Source organism: Sciurus carolinensis, chromosome 8 (assembly GCF_902686445.1).
Source record: "Sciurus carolinensis chromosome 8, mSciCar1.2, whole genome shotgun sequence".
In the NCBI taxonomy this organism is placed as follows: Eukaryota; Metazoa; Chordata; class Mammalia; order Rodentia; family Sciuridae; genus Sciurus; species Sciurus carolinensis.
This window is the reverse complement of record NC_062220.1, coordinates 116,746,863-116,760,221: the sequence shown is the minus strand read 5'-3', so window position 1 is coordinate 116,760,221 and position 13,359 is coordinate 116,746,863. Positions and strand designations below refer to the sequence as shown.

General features: G+C 37.8%; 1 long non-coding RNA gene and 1 other non-coding gene across 6 annotated transcripts in view; both read left to right on the top strand.

Annotated features, from left to right (window-relative positions):
* LOC124991971 (uncharacterized) overlaps positions 1 to 13,359 on the top strand; it is a 94,948-nt gene that overhangs the window by 56,901 nt on the left and 24,688 nt on the right. The window lies entirely within an intron of this gene.
* Positions 1,251 to 1,348, top strand: LOC124992044 (small nucleolar RNA U13). The gene has a single exon (XR_007110046.1). It is a non-coding gene; the product is annotated as a small nucleolar RNA U13 (small nucleolar RNA).

The following is a 13,359-nucleotide window of genomic DNA, read 5'->3' as shown; positions in this document are numbered from 1 at the left end:
ATTTCATAAATGCTCACCTTCCACACAAGACTAAGCTCCAAGAGGGCAGCTGCCATGTCTGTTTTCTGCACTGTTGATTCTTCATCACCTAATCCTCTGGCACAGACACAAAAAATAGTGGGGCCCTTCTCATTTAAGACAATGGGACCCTTTTTTCCCATTGATAATTTATGCCAAACCCTGAAATATAAGTTGAATGTGGAACCATTCTAGTTTAAGTATATAGGGAGAGGGACCTGAGATGACATATAGCCCCAGAGATGCTGGGATCTGTAGAATACACTTTGGGGCCACATCTGTTAGGGCAGGAGTTTTTAGTGTGTTCATGGAATCCTGGAGAGTCTGAGATTGTGATGTGTCCAAAAGTAGACATTTTCCCCTTTGCTCACTGTTTCTTCTTCAGAGATAGGAATGAATAAAAGGCTCATATTCCCAAGGATCATTCCCTCCAGAAGACCCTGAGACCTACTAATCAACTTTGCCCTGACCTAAACCCTCCACAATTATGCAGGCTCTTACCTGGAGTCTTTGTGCAATACTTCTGCAGCATTCGGGATTCAGTTCAGTCATATATGTCTCCAAAATGTATTTGGTCTTGCAGTATTTTTTTTTTTTTATTTGAACTGGTTGGGAATACTTAAAAATCTGGAAATTTCATACAAAAATTCAATTTTCTTTATAAATAGACACTGAACCTGGGTTCCTGCCTGGCAAAAGTCACATGGAAAACTCTCACCACTCCTATTTAGTAGAGTGGTAGAAATTCTACCTAGAACAATTAGGCAAGAGAAGGAAATATAAGGGACAAAAATAGGAAAGGAAGAAGTCACATTAGCACCGTTTGAAGGTGATATGATCCTATACCTAGAAGATGCAAAAACTCCACCAAAAGACTGCTAGAGCTAATAAACAAATTTGGCAAAATAGCAGATTACAAAATCAACATACAAAAATCAGTAACTTCCCTATATACCAACAACAAATCTGCTGATAAAGAAATCAGGAAAACATTTCCAATCACAATAGCTTCAAAGAAAATAAAATATCTAGGAATAAATCTAGCCAAGGAGGTGAAAGACCTCTACAATGAAAACTATAGAACATTGAAGAAAGAAATTGAAGAAGACCTCAGAAGATTTGGAAAGACTTCCCAGGTCCGTGGATAGGCACAATTATTATTGGTAAAATGCCCATACTACCAAAAGCAATATCCATATTGAATGCAGTCTCCATCAAAATACCAGTGACAGAACCTTCAGTTCATGAGTGTGATGATTGAGTATCACACTATTGTGTGAGCTGTGCCTCCCTCTAAACCTTGTTACAACGTCAGCACTTACATCTGATGTGAAAAGAAAAAAAAAAAAAATGCCAATGACACTCTTCACAGAACCAGAAAAAAACAGTACTGAAATTCATTTGGAAAAAAATAAAAGACCCAGAACAGCGAAAGCAATTTTAAGCCAAAAAAGCAATGCTGGAGGCATCACAATACCTGACTTCAAATCATACTGTACAGTTGTAGTAACAAAAACTATGGTACTGGCATGAAAACAGAAACTTAGACCAATGGTATGGAATAGAAGACAGACAAATCCACACATCTACATTCATCTGATCCTTGACAGAGGTGCCAAAAACATACATTAGAGAAAAGACAGCCTTTTTAATAAATGCTGCTTGGACAACTGGTTATCCATATGTAAAAGAATGAAACTAGACTCTTATTTCTCACCCTTTACAAAAAAACAACTCAAAATGGATCACAGGCCTCAGAATTAGGCCAGAAACTATGTCACTCCCAGACGAAGATGTAAGATCAATACTCCAGCTTTTAGGCACAGCCAATGACTTTCTAAATAGGACTCCTAAAGCTCAGGAAATAACACCGAGAGTTACTAGATGGGATGGCATCAAATTAACAAGCACCTACCCAGCAAAGGAAATAGGAATGTGAGAAACAGGAATGTGAAGACAGAACCCACAAAATGGGAGAAAATCTTTGCTAACTACTCTTCCAGCAGGAGATTAATACCTATAACACATAAAAAAAACTCAAAAAACTTTACACCAAAACAAATAATCTAATTAATAAATGGGCAAATACTAAACAGACACTTCTCAAAAGAAGAAATACAAATGACCAGCAGACACACGAAGAAGTGTTCAACATCATTAGCAGTTAGGGAAATGCATCTCAAAACTACACTGAGATTTTATCTCACACAGATCAAAATGGTATTCATTAGGAGTGCAAATAATAATAAATGCTGGCAAGGAAGTGGAGAAAAAGGAACAATTCTACACTGTTAGTGTAGAACAACTAAAAAATAAAAATAAAAAATAAATGGGGCGGGGGGAATCATGATACCTAGCAGCCTACAGCCCATTCCCTTAAAAAAAAAAAAAAAAAAAAAAAAAATGTAGCCAAGCCAGGCATAGTTATGTACACGTGCTACTTGGAAGGATGGAGGAGGAGGATCACAAATTCAAGGCCAGCTGGTTTATAAAAGTAAAGATCTGGGGTGTAGCCCAGTGGTGAAACGCTAGCATACATAAGACCCTGGGTTTAATCCCTAGTGTTACAAAAAGAAAGAAACAAATAAACAACAAAACAACAACCAAATCTCAGATTTGTCAATACATATTATCTATAGTCTCCACTTTTTTACTTTTTTTTTTTTTTTTTTTCTTGGTGCTGGGGATTAAACCCAGGACCTTGTGCATGCTAGACAAGTGCTCTTCTACTGAGCTACATTCCCAGCCCTATACACAATTTTTTGGGGGGGTTAGAGGGCGTCTTTGCTCTAAACCAGTACTTTCCAAGAGCAATTTCTACAATGATGGAAATGTTTTATATCAGCACCATCCAACACAGTAGCCCCTCCTCATACATGGCCATTGAGCTACTTGCAGTGCAGCTAATATGACCCAGGAACTGAAGGATTCTGTTTCAGCAGATTTATATTTAAAAAGCCACATTTAACTAGTAGCTTCTGTATTGAATGGCCCAACTCTAGACATTAACAAATGTTATCTTATATCAAAAAAAAGTACTTGGTTAGACTATAATTCCACACTTTTCCTGTACTCCTTTTCTCTACACTGGGTTTTCTTGTGTATTTATTTTGTCTTATGTTTTTACTTATTGGGAACCTCAGGTTTTATGGCATGACGTGAGATATAAAATTATAAATAGCCATTCACAAAAAGGGGATAGGATGGATGTGTGGAGAAAGGAAATACTCTACCCATCATCTGCTGGGTATAGGTCCATGTCAAATGCCATTGGAGGTATAGGAATGAATAAAACTCTTTACAAATGTTTTCTAATGTATATCATCTCCTCCCTACCCCCCAAATGGTAAGCTCCATGAGGACAGGGAGGATTTTCATTTGGGATGATATTCTCTCCTTCCCTAATATTATAAACCTTGGAAAGCACCTAGCCCATGGGTCTGGGAGCTTATTCCCAGTCCTTCACTCTTGCTCTTCAAGGTATATGGGTTTCTGTCTTGGGTTCCTTTAGGGAGCTTCTCTCTGACTTGAAGGAGCTGGGTGACTGAAAGGAAGAAGCACCACTTAGCCCATTAGTCTCCAGGTAAGACAGAGCAGAGAGCTGTCTTCAGCAGCCTGGATTTGGTTGTTTCCTGTTAGCTAATTATCATGCAGCCTGAAAATGGGGATGCAACAGGTATCCACTTCTGGGAGAGGAATTAAGAACCTTGTGCATACTAGGCATGTGCTCTACCACTGGGTTGTACCCCTAGCCTCATTTTCTTGTAATTGTTTTTTTAAGACCTTAATAGTCTTTACAAGGGTGTCCTGCAGAATATCCCCAAATCTGGGTTCTTCTGGTGTTTTTCTCTTAGTTAGAATGCAGATACTTCAGAAATAAGGTGCCTTTCCCAATCACGTCACATTGGAATAGATGAGATCATCAGGACATGCCTGTGATGGTAACCTTCATCACTTTGTTAATGTCGTATTTGCCAGCTGCTTCCACTTCAAAATTACTTTTTGCCTTTTGTAGTCACTAAATTTAGCCCACTCTAAAGAGGATGGGGGAAGTATCTACATATGTTAAATGGAAGCTTCTTAAGGAAGATTTCTGGACAGGGTTGTTAGATGCATCATAACCACAAGACTAGTATCCTAATTTAAGATGTTTGTATAAGTATGTCAAAATATACTCTATTGTCATGTATATCTAAAAGAACAAATAAAATTTTAAAAAAGAAATTCATAGACTAACATCTTCCTGTTTGACTGTTTGCCAGACTCTCACCAGTGGTGACTGCCAAGACTCTATGCATCCTGCCTTTTCATTTTGTTTATCAATGCCCTTACTCTAAAAAGTTACTCCAGGTGGATTGTGGAACTAAATGCAACCTCCAGAAAGAAAAAAAAAAGTGTCCAGATGGGGAAAATTCAAGAAATGAAAAAATAAGATAGGACATAATATAAGGCTTTGTAAAGTAGCTAGAGTTTTGTGCTAAATTCAGCTCTGAAATTCTTGCTAGCCAAAGAAATGTGGGAAACATCTCCTTCAAGATTCAGAGCAATAAGAAGAAAAAGACAAACCAATTCTTCAGGAGAAGCATAACTTTTCCTCTTATTAAGATCTGAGCAAAATGTGCAGCCCATGAAATGCACACTTTGCGTGATGCACAACAGGGATCAGGCAACTATGTGTCAAATCTGTCCCACAATCTTGCTTTTGAAATAAAGTTTTATTGTAACAAAGTCATACCCATTCATGTACATACTAACTGACTGCTTTGATTCTTCCTTGTGCAGAGTTGAATGGTTGTAACAGAGACCAGGTGGCCCACAAAACCTAATATATTTACTATCTGGTCCTTTACAGAAAATGTTTGCCAACTTGTGATTTAGAGAATAGCTCCTTAACCACACCCCTACCAAAATAAAGAATCATCAGGGACCATAATTTGAAATGGCCCTTCAAGACAGATGGGCTTTTAGTCAGTGATTGTGGGGAAAGGAACCCCAGAATAACAACACAGAAGGATTATACAAGCAGTGTTTGATTTGGCTGGAAATGTAGTTGTGGGTGAATGGTTTGTGGTGGGGCAAAATCACAAGTTAGGCAAATGTTAGACAGAACCCTCGATGCCATAGGGGTTGGTTCACAGTGGTATAGCTCATAGGGAGATGCAAGATGTAGTAACAGAATAATGGGGTGGGATCTGTTCTTTAGGAAGATGCAAATGTAAGTGGCTCATAGGCAGAGTTTTCAGGGGAGAGACAAATCATGGAGCCCCAGTTAAAAGACAATTTCAGTCCTCAGTCAGAGGAATGATAAGCATGACTTAGAAGTGCATGTGACTCTGAAGGGGAGATCACAGCGGAGAAGGGAGATGTCAGATGCCTCTCAGGTTTGAACCTGTACAATTGAAAGGCTAAATGTATTGCTGTAGATACAGGAAGGACTAGGGTGGAAAGGGCAAGGCATAGTAGATGGAGGGTGCCCATTGTGAGGTTCACCCTTTTGTCTCTAAATATCTTTTCTTCCCTTCTTCCAACTCACACAAGGAATGATATTGACTTCTCTACTGTTTGGGGAGTTTTCTGTATTGTCAGTCTCATGCATCTGAGTGCTGAAGCTGGTGCTGAAGCAGATTCTTTGGTCCTTGGGGTTTACTGTGAACCTCTCCCTTGCCTCTACCTTGGTTTCAAGGGTGGGAATCCCCAGTCACTGTAGTAAAAGGCATTGCACACAAGACGGAATGTGATCTCTAGGTTCCTTAAACTCCTCCATCAGGTTCCAGTGGGAACTGGAAATGAGAGGAATAGGAAGGATCATGTATGTTAGTAGCTTTAAAGATTGCAGGAGATGGGAACATATATGAACATTGGAAATTTATGTTCAATTTATCCTACTGTCTATCCTATTCCCATCACCCCTCCCATCAACTATTCCCATCATCTCTCCCTTCCCTTCATTTCCCTTTGTCTAACCTAGTGAACTTCTATTCTGCCTCCCCTTATTGTATGTTAGCATATGCATATTAGAACAGTCAACCTTTGGTTTTTTGGAATTAACTTATTTCACTTAGCATGATAGTTTACAGTTCCAGCAAATGCCATAATTTCGTTCTTTATGACTGAATAATATTCCATTGCATATATATACCACAGTTTCTTTATCCATTCATCTGTTGAAGGATACCTAGGTTGGTTCCATAGCTAAGCTATTGTGAATTGAGCTGCTATAAACATTGATGTGACTGCATCACTGTAGTATCCTGATTTTAAGTCCTTGGGATATATACGGAGGAGTGGGAAAACTGGGTCAAATGGTGGTTCCATTCGGAGTTTTCTGAGGAATCTGTTTTGCTTTCCAGAGTGGTTGGATCAGTTTGTAGTGCCACCAGCAATGTGTGAATGTACCTTTTCCCTACATCTTTGCCAAAATTTATTGTTACTTGTATTCTTGATAATCACCATTCTGACTGGAGTGAGATGAGATCTTAGTAGTCTTAATTTGCATTTCTCTAATTGCTAGAAGATGTTGAACATTTTTTCATAAATTTGTTGACTGATCATATTTCTTCTCCTGTGAAGGGTCTGTTCAGTTCCTTTGCCCATTTATTGATTGGGTTTTTGTTTTTTGTTTTTTGGTGCTTTGGCTATTCTGGGCCTCTTATTTTTTCCAAATGAATTTCATGACTGCTTTTTCTATTTCTGTGAAGAACATCATTGGAACCTTTATAGGTAGTAGTTTTGGTATTATGACCATTTTGACATTATTCATTCTGCCTGTCTAAGATCATGGAAAGTCTTTCCATCTTCCAAAGTTGTCTTCAATTTCTGTCTTTAATGTTCTGTAGTTTTCATTATAGAAGTCTTTCACTTCTTTTATTAGATGATTACCAGATTTTTTTGGGGGGAGGGGGGCTGTTGTGAATGGGATAGTTTTTCTGAATTCTCTTTTAGTGGATTCATCTCTGATATATAGGAACACAATTGATTTGTGGTGTTAATTTTATATCCTGCTGTTTTGCCGAATTCCTTTATAAAGACCAAAAGTTTTCTGGTGGAGTTTTTTGAGTCTTCTAAATATAGAATCATGTTGTCAGCAAATAGGGATAGTTTGACAAAAAAAGTTCTTCTTTTTTTGTTTGTTCTTTTTAGATATACATGATGGTAGAGTGCATTTTGACAAATTATACATACATAGCATATAACTTATTCTAATTAGGATCCCATTCTTGTGGTTGTACATGATGTGGAGTTTCCCTGCTCGTGTATTCATACATGAACATAGGAAAGTTCTTTCTGATTCTTCTAAATCCATCCCTCTCCCTTCCCTTCCTTCCCTTTTGTCTAATCCAATGAACTTCTCTTCTTCACCCCCACCCCCACACACCCACATGTGTGTTAGCATCCACATATCAGAGAGAAATTCAGCCTTTGGTTTTTTGGACCTGTGACTCTGCCAGAGTCTCTTATGTGGGACCTCGGGTGAGTCATTGCTTACCCACGCCTGTGTGATAGGGCTAGTGATCTTGTCCTGCCTTCCTCAGGATAGCTGGGAGTTCCCTCAGAGATATAGAAATGTCTATGCCTAATTACAGGGCTGCAGGAAGAGGGTCCAGACCAAGTCTCTCTCGCTCACTACAGCACCCATGGCATGAGCCTGGCATGAGGATAGCATACAATCAGTAAGAAAACGAATATACAGTAACTAAGTCACTCATTGTGGCTAAACATGGCTGTTCTTATTCCTGAGTATCCAGGAGGAAAAGAAGTTGCCCATACCTTATTTACTTGAGCAAACACACCTGCTTTAAAAAATATATATTATTTTATGATTGTATGTGTTTGTTTATTTATTTGCAGTGCTAGGGATTGGATCCAGGGTCTTGTGCATGCTAGGCAAATACTCTACCATTGAACTACATCCACAGCCCTTTTCATTTGATATTTTGAGGCAGGATCTTGCTAATTTGCCCAGTCCGGTCTTGAACTGAGTACCTGGGATTACAGGTATGCACTCAGCTTTAAATATTTTTTTTTTAATTTTTAATTGGCATATTATAATTGTACATATTTATGGAGTAATATGCCCTGGATTTTAATGTTTTTAATTTTGGGAAAATGTTTTTCTTATTTCCTTCCCGCTGTTTGTTTTATAACAATTTGTTTTATAACAATTCTGCCTAGCCTGTTCTTGTTGCCTCACTATGCTGACTCTGCAGTTTTTGGGTAAATGATCTAAGAAATTTGACTTTTGCACTCCTTTCCCTAAAAGCGGAAGGTTCTCTTTGGTACTTACTTGGCTGTCCCCTGCCAGCAGTCACTCAGTTTCCTTAATGTCATAAATTCTATCTTGGTTTTACCTCTACCTCATCCAATGCAGCATGTTCATTCTGGCCAGTAGAGGTGATGATCAGCTTAGTTCTGGATTTCTCTACTCTCTGTCTTTTCCCAGGCCCATAGCCCTGGCAAGCCTGGCTGGCTTTTGGCTGTGATCATGGAGAAGATTGGAAGGACTTCCCAGTACATAGGGAGTACTCTCTCTGCTTCCTCATTGAGGGACTGGGGATGTTTAGGCTAAAGGTAAGAAGACCAAAAATGGCATAGCAGGCAAAATAAGGACCAGTGACTGAAAATTATAGACAGCAGATTTCATTTCATGATAGGAACTCACTAGCAATGGGTGCATGGAAATAGGCTACATTTGGAGGAGTCCAGTTCTCTGTCTTTGAAGGTATTCTTGCAGGGACAGCCATTTGTCCAGACTCTTGGACTCAGAAGAGACTCAGGGCTGTGAGAGTGAAGTGGCTGCAACATCTGTCACCCCACTGATCACCAGGGTTGAGCTGGCTAGGCAGGTGTCCCCTTCCTCCCTCATTTTGAAGAGGACTGTTCTTTGATTGAGGGTATATAAGTCACTGCATTCCCCTGCTAGAAGATCCAAACAAGCTTTCAGGTTTTGCTTGAAATACACTTTACCTCAACTTGAAAATCTAGCAGAATTTATTGTCTGAACTGAAATATTCAGGAAGGAATCTGCACTTTTGAACTTCAGAGTAATTTCTGTGAAAGATTTTAGGAGAACATTCTTCTCCTCAACTTAAGCCCCATCTCCCTGAGAATACTGGTTCCTCCCTGAGAATACTAATTTCTACTTATCTAAGATTTGAGTCTGAATTTAGGGCTCTGCTTCAGGGCCTTGAGGTTGTGTGTACTACTTTATCAGAGCCCTTAGCATGCCAGAGTGAAGAACCTGTCTTCATCCCATTTGTCCCCTGCTTAGAGAGGTGCCATCCCTTGTTGTCCTTTGTGTATCACAGACTTGCTGAATTTACTTATACTGTTGAGAATTGGAACTAAACTTGAGAGGAGAGAAAAGGGCAAGGTGAAGTTGACTGAGCTGGTTCACACATTCCTGTCCATATGGAGGTTTCTACTAGAAAGTGATAGTTGAGCAGCTGGATTGTCATCACTGAAATGTAAAATCAGTAAATGATTTGAATTAGCATGTGATCCTTAATTCTCTCTTTGATCGTCTCAATGTACTATTTTTCATAGCCTTTCCCTAAAAACTTCATATTCTCCCATCTCCCTGAGAATACTATTTCCTTGTTCATATAATGAAATACTACTACAACAGTTAAAATGAAATGAACTGGAGGTATATGTATCAACAAGGATAAATGACAGAAACATGATGTTGATGAAAAATAATTTATAAAATTATAGAGTATCATGCCCTTTTTTAAAAAACTTAAAATCCTCAATAACCTTTCTTGTGTCAATATGTTTCTACTGAATATTTTTTAAACATTCTGGAGAATATTACCCTAGCCACTTATTTCTGGAAAGAGAGAAGTCCTTTAGGGGTCTTAGACCATACCCCTCTCAGAAGGGGACTGCTATATAATACATGTTAAATTTGATAAAACTGGATGATGTTCTATTTGTATTTTCTTTATACTTTTCTTTATGTCTGAAATATTTGATAATATGATATGCATTTACATTTTGATATAACTTACACCAGGCACAACATTTAACACAGTATAATCTTTTGTATAGCAGATTTTTCTCTTTTATTAATGCATTATAGTTATACATAACAGTTGGGTTCATTTGACAAAATCATGTATGCATGGAATTTTATTTACTCCATTTCATTTCACAAGCCCCATCCTTTCCCTCCCTTCCACATCCTAGTCTCCTCTGCTGGTCTTCCTTTAACTCATTTATTTATTTCTTTTAATTGCTGCTTTATAAATGTACACAAAGGTAGAATTCACTGTGGTAGATTTATACATGCACATAACGTGATTTCTTTAAAATCATTCTACATATCCTTTTCCATCCCCTCTCCCTCCCTCTCAAGAGATCTCCCTCTTCTAATCCACAGATCTGTATATCTTTACGATATCTGATTCCCCCCTATTTTCCCTTCATTTTGTTCTACTGTATCCAAGAGAAAAACATTCTACCCTTGATTTTCTGAGACTAGTGTATTTCTCTTAGTATGTTGTTCTCCAGTTCTTTCCATTTACCAGAAAAATGCCATAATTTTATTCTTTATAGCTAATAATCCATTGTGTATATATTCCACATTTTCTTAATCCATTCATCTATTGATGGGCATCTAGGCTGATTCCATAATTTGACTATTGTGAATTGTGCTGCTATAAACATTGAAGTGATTGTATCCCTATAGTGTGCTGATTTTAGTGTCTTTCAGAGATAGCTGGGTCATATGGTGGTTCTATTCTTAGTTTTTTCAAGAATCTCCATGCTGTTTTCCACAACAGTTGTGTTAATTTGCAGTCCTACCAACAATGTATGAGTGTACATTTTGTCCCACATCCTCACTAGCATTTATTACTTGTATTCTTGATAATTGCCATCTCACTGAAGCAAGATGAAATCTTAGTGTAGTTTTGACCTACATTTCCCTGATTGCTAGAGATGTTGTACATATTTGCATATGTTTATTGGTCATTTGTGGTTCTTCTTTTGAGAAATGTCCGTTTAGTTTTTTTTTTTTACCCATTTATTGATTGGTTTGTTTGATATAAACTTTTTGAGTTCTTCATATATCTTGGATATAAATTCCTTTTCAGATGAATAACTGGCAAAGATTTTTTCCTATTGTGGAGGCTCTCTTTTCACACTCTTATTAGTCATTTCCTTTGCTGTGCAAAAGGAAACATCTAATTTGATGCCATACTACTTAATTGATTTTTGGTTTTATTTTTGAGCTTTAGGGATCTTGTTAAGAAAGTCAGCTTCTGCACCAAGATGATGGAGTGTTGGATCTCTGTTTTCTTCTTGGCAGTTGCAAAGTGTCTGGTCTAATACCTAAGTCTTTGACCCACTTTGATTTGAGCACAATCTTGTGGGTGGGTGGAGGGTAGGGTTTCTTCACTGCTCCTATCATTCCCTTGATTCCATTGCAAAACTAAGGACTGCCACTCTGAGGTCTCCCTGTGTAGGAATTTCAGAGTTTTATTGTCTTTTCTAGAAAATGATGGAAGAGCAGCTCATCATGCACACATCCGGTGAAACCTGGAAAACCCTCATCTACAGTTTCTCTTTCTACAAGACAGTAATGCACAAAGAACCTGACAGAGGTCACAGTCTCGGTAAATGCAGTTGCCCAAAGGGGCACATGTTTTTCCTCCTGACTTGCTATTTGACATGACAGGGCTTCTTGAGCTTTATGTGTGACTTTGTATTCTGAGTTTGACAGATCTGTCTACTTCCTTAAGTATTTGTACTTAATTTAAGCATAACGAGAGTGACAAGGATTTCTTTCTTTTTTTTTTTTTCTGTTTAGGTTTATATCCATTTGTTTTCTTTCCACGTTTTTATTGGTGCATTATAGTTAGACATAAGGATGGGATTTGTTACAAACATTTTGTTCATACATGCACAAAATATAACCGGTTGGGCCAATGTCACTCCCCAGGACTTACCTCCTCTCAAACCACCTGCCAACCTCTGGTACTTTGCCTCCACTGGATCTCCTTTTGATTTTCATGAGATCCCCACTGCCCCCCAACCTTTCTTTTCCCTTTTCCTCTGTAGCTTCCATATTATGAGAGAAAAGATAAGATCCTTGACTTTCCGAGTTTGACTTCTTTTGTTTAACATAATGTTCTCTAGTTCCATCCATTTTCCTGTAAATATCATAATTTCCTTTTTCTTTATGACTGAATAAAATTCCTTTGTGTAAATATACCACATTTACTTTATCCATTCATCCACTGATGAACTTCTAGGCTGGTTCCAGTTTGGCTGTTGTGAATTATGCAGCTATAAATTTGGGTATACACATTATCATTATAGTATGATGACAATTTTTTTAAGGTTTTTTGTTGTTGTTTTGTGGGTTTTTTTTAAGATGTTGGCAGATGTTTAATTCATTTATTTATATGTGGTGCTGAGAATCGAACCCAGTACCTCACACATGCTAGGCAATTGCTCTACCACTGAACCACAACTCCAGCCTGACATCAATTCTTCAGGATAAATACCAAGGAGTAGTATAGCTATGTCATATGGTGGTCCATGCCTAGTCTTTGGAGAAAGTTCCATGCTGATTTCATAGTGATTGTAATAATTTACAGTCCCTAGCAGTGTAAAAGTGTTCCTTTTTCTCTGCATCCTTTATAGCATTATTTGCATTCTTGATGACTGCCGTTCTGTGAGATGAAATCTCAGTATAGTTTTGATATACATTTTCCTAACTTCTAATGATGTTGTACTTTCTTTCATGTATTTGTTGGCCATTTGTATTTCTTCTTTTGAAAAGTGTCTGTTTAGTTCATTTGCCCATTTATTAATATGGTTGTTTGGTTTTTTGGGGTAAAGTTTTTTTGAGTTTTTTATATATTCTAGTTATTAATCCTCAGTCAGAAGAGTAGCTTCCAAAGATTTTTCTCCCATTCTGTAGGTTGTCTCTTTGCATTCCTAATTGTTTTTCTTACAGTATAGAAGCTTTTTAATTTGATGCCATTCCATTTATTAACTCTTGATATTATTTCTTGAGCTTTAGTGTCCTATTGAGAAATTTGTTGTCTGTGCCTATTTGCTGGAGTATTGGTCCTATGTTTTATTCTGGGAATTGCATACTTTCTTGTCTAATTCCTAGGGCTTTGATCCATTTTGAGTTGACCTTTGTACAAAGTAAGAGATAAGGGTCTAGTTTCATCCTTCTGTATATGGATAACCAGTTGTCCCAGTACCCTTTGTTAAAAGTGCTGTCTTTTCTTCAGTGTATTTTTTTTCTACCCTTTATCAAGGATCAGATGAATATAGATGTGTGGATTTATCTATATGTCTTCTATTCTGTACCATTGGTCT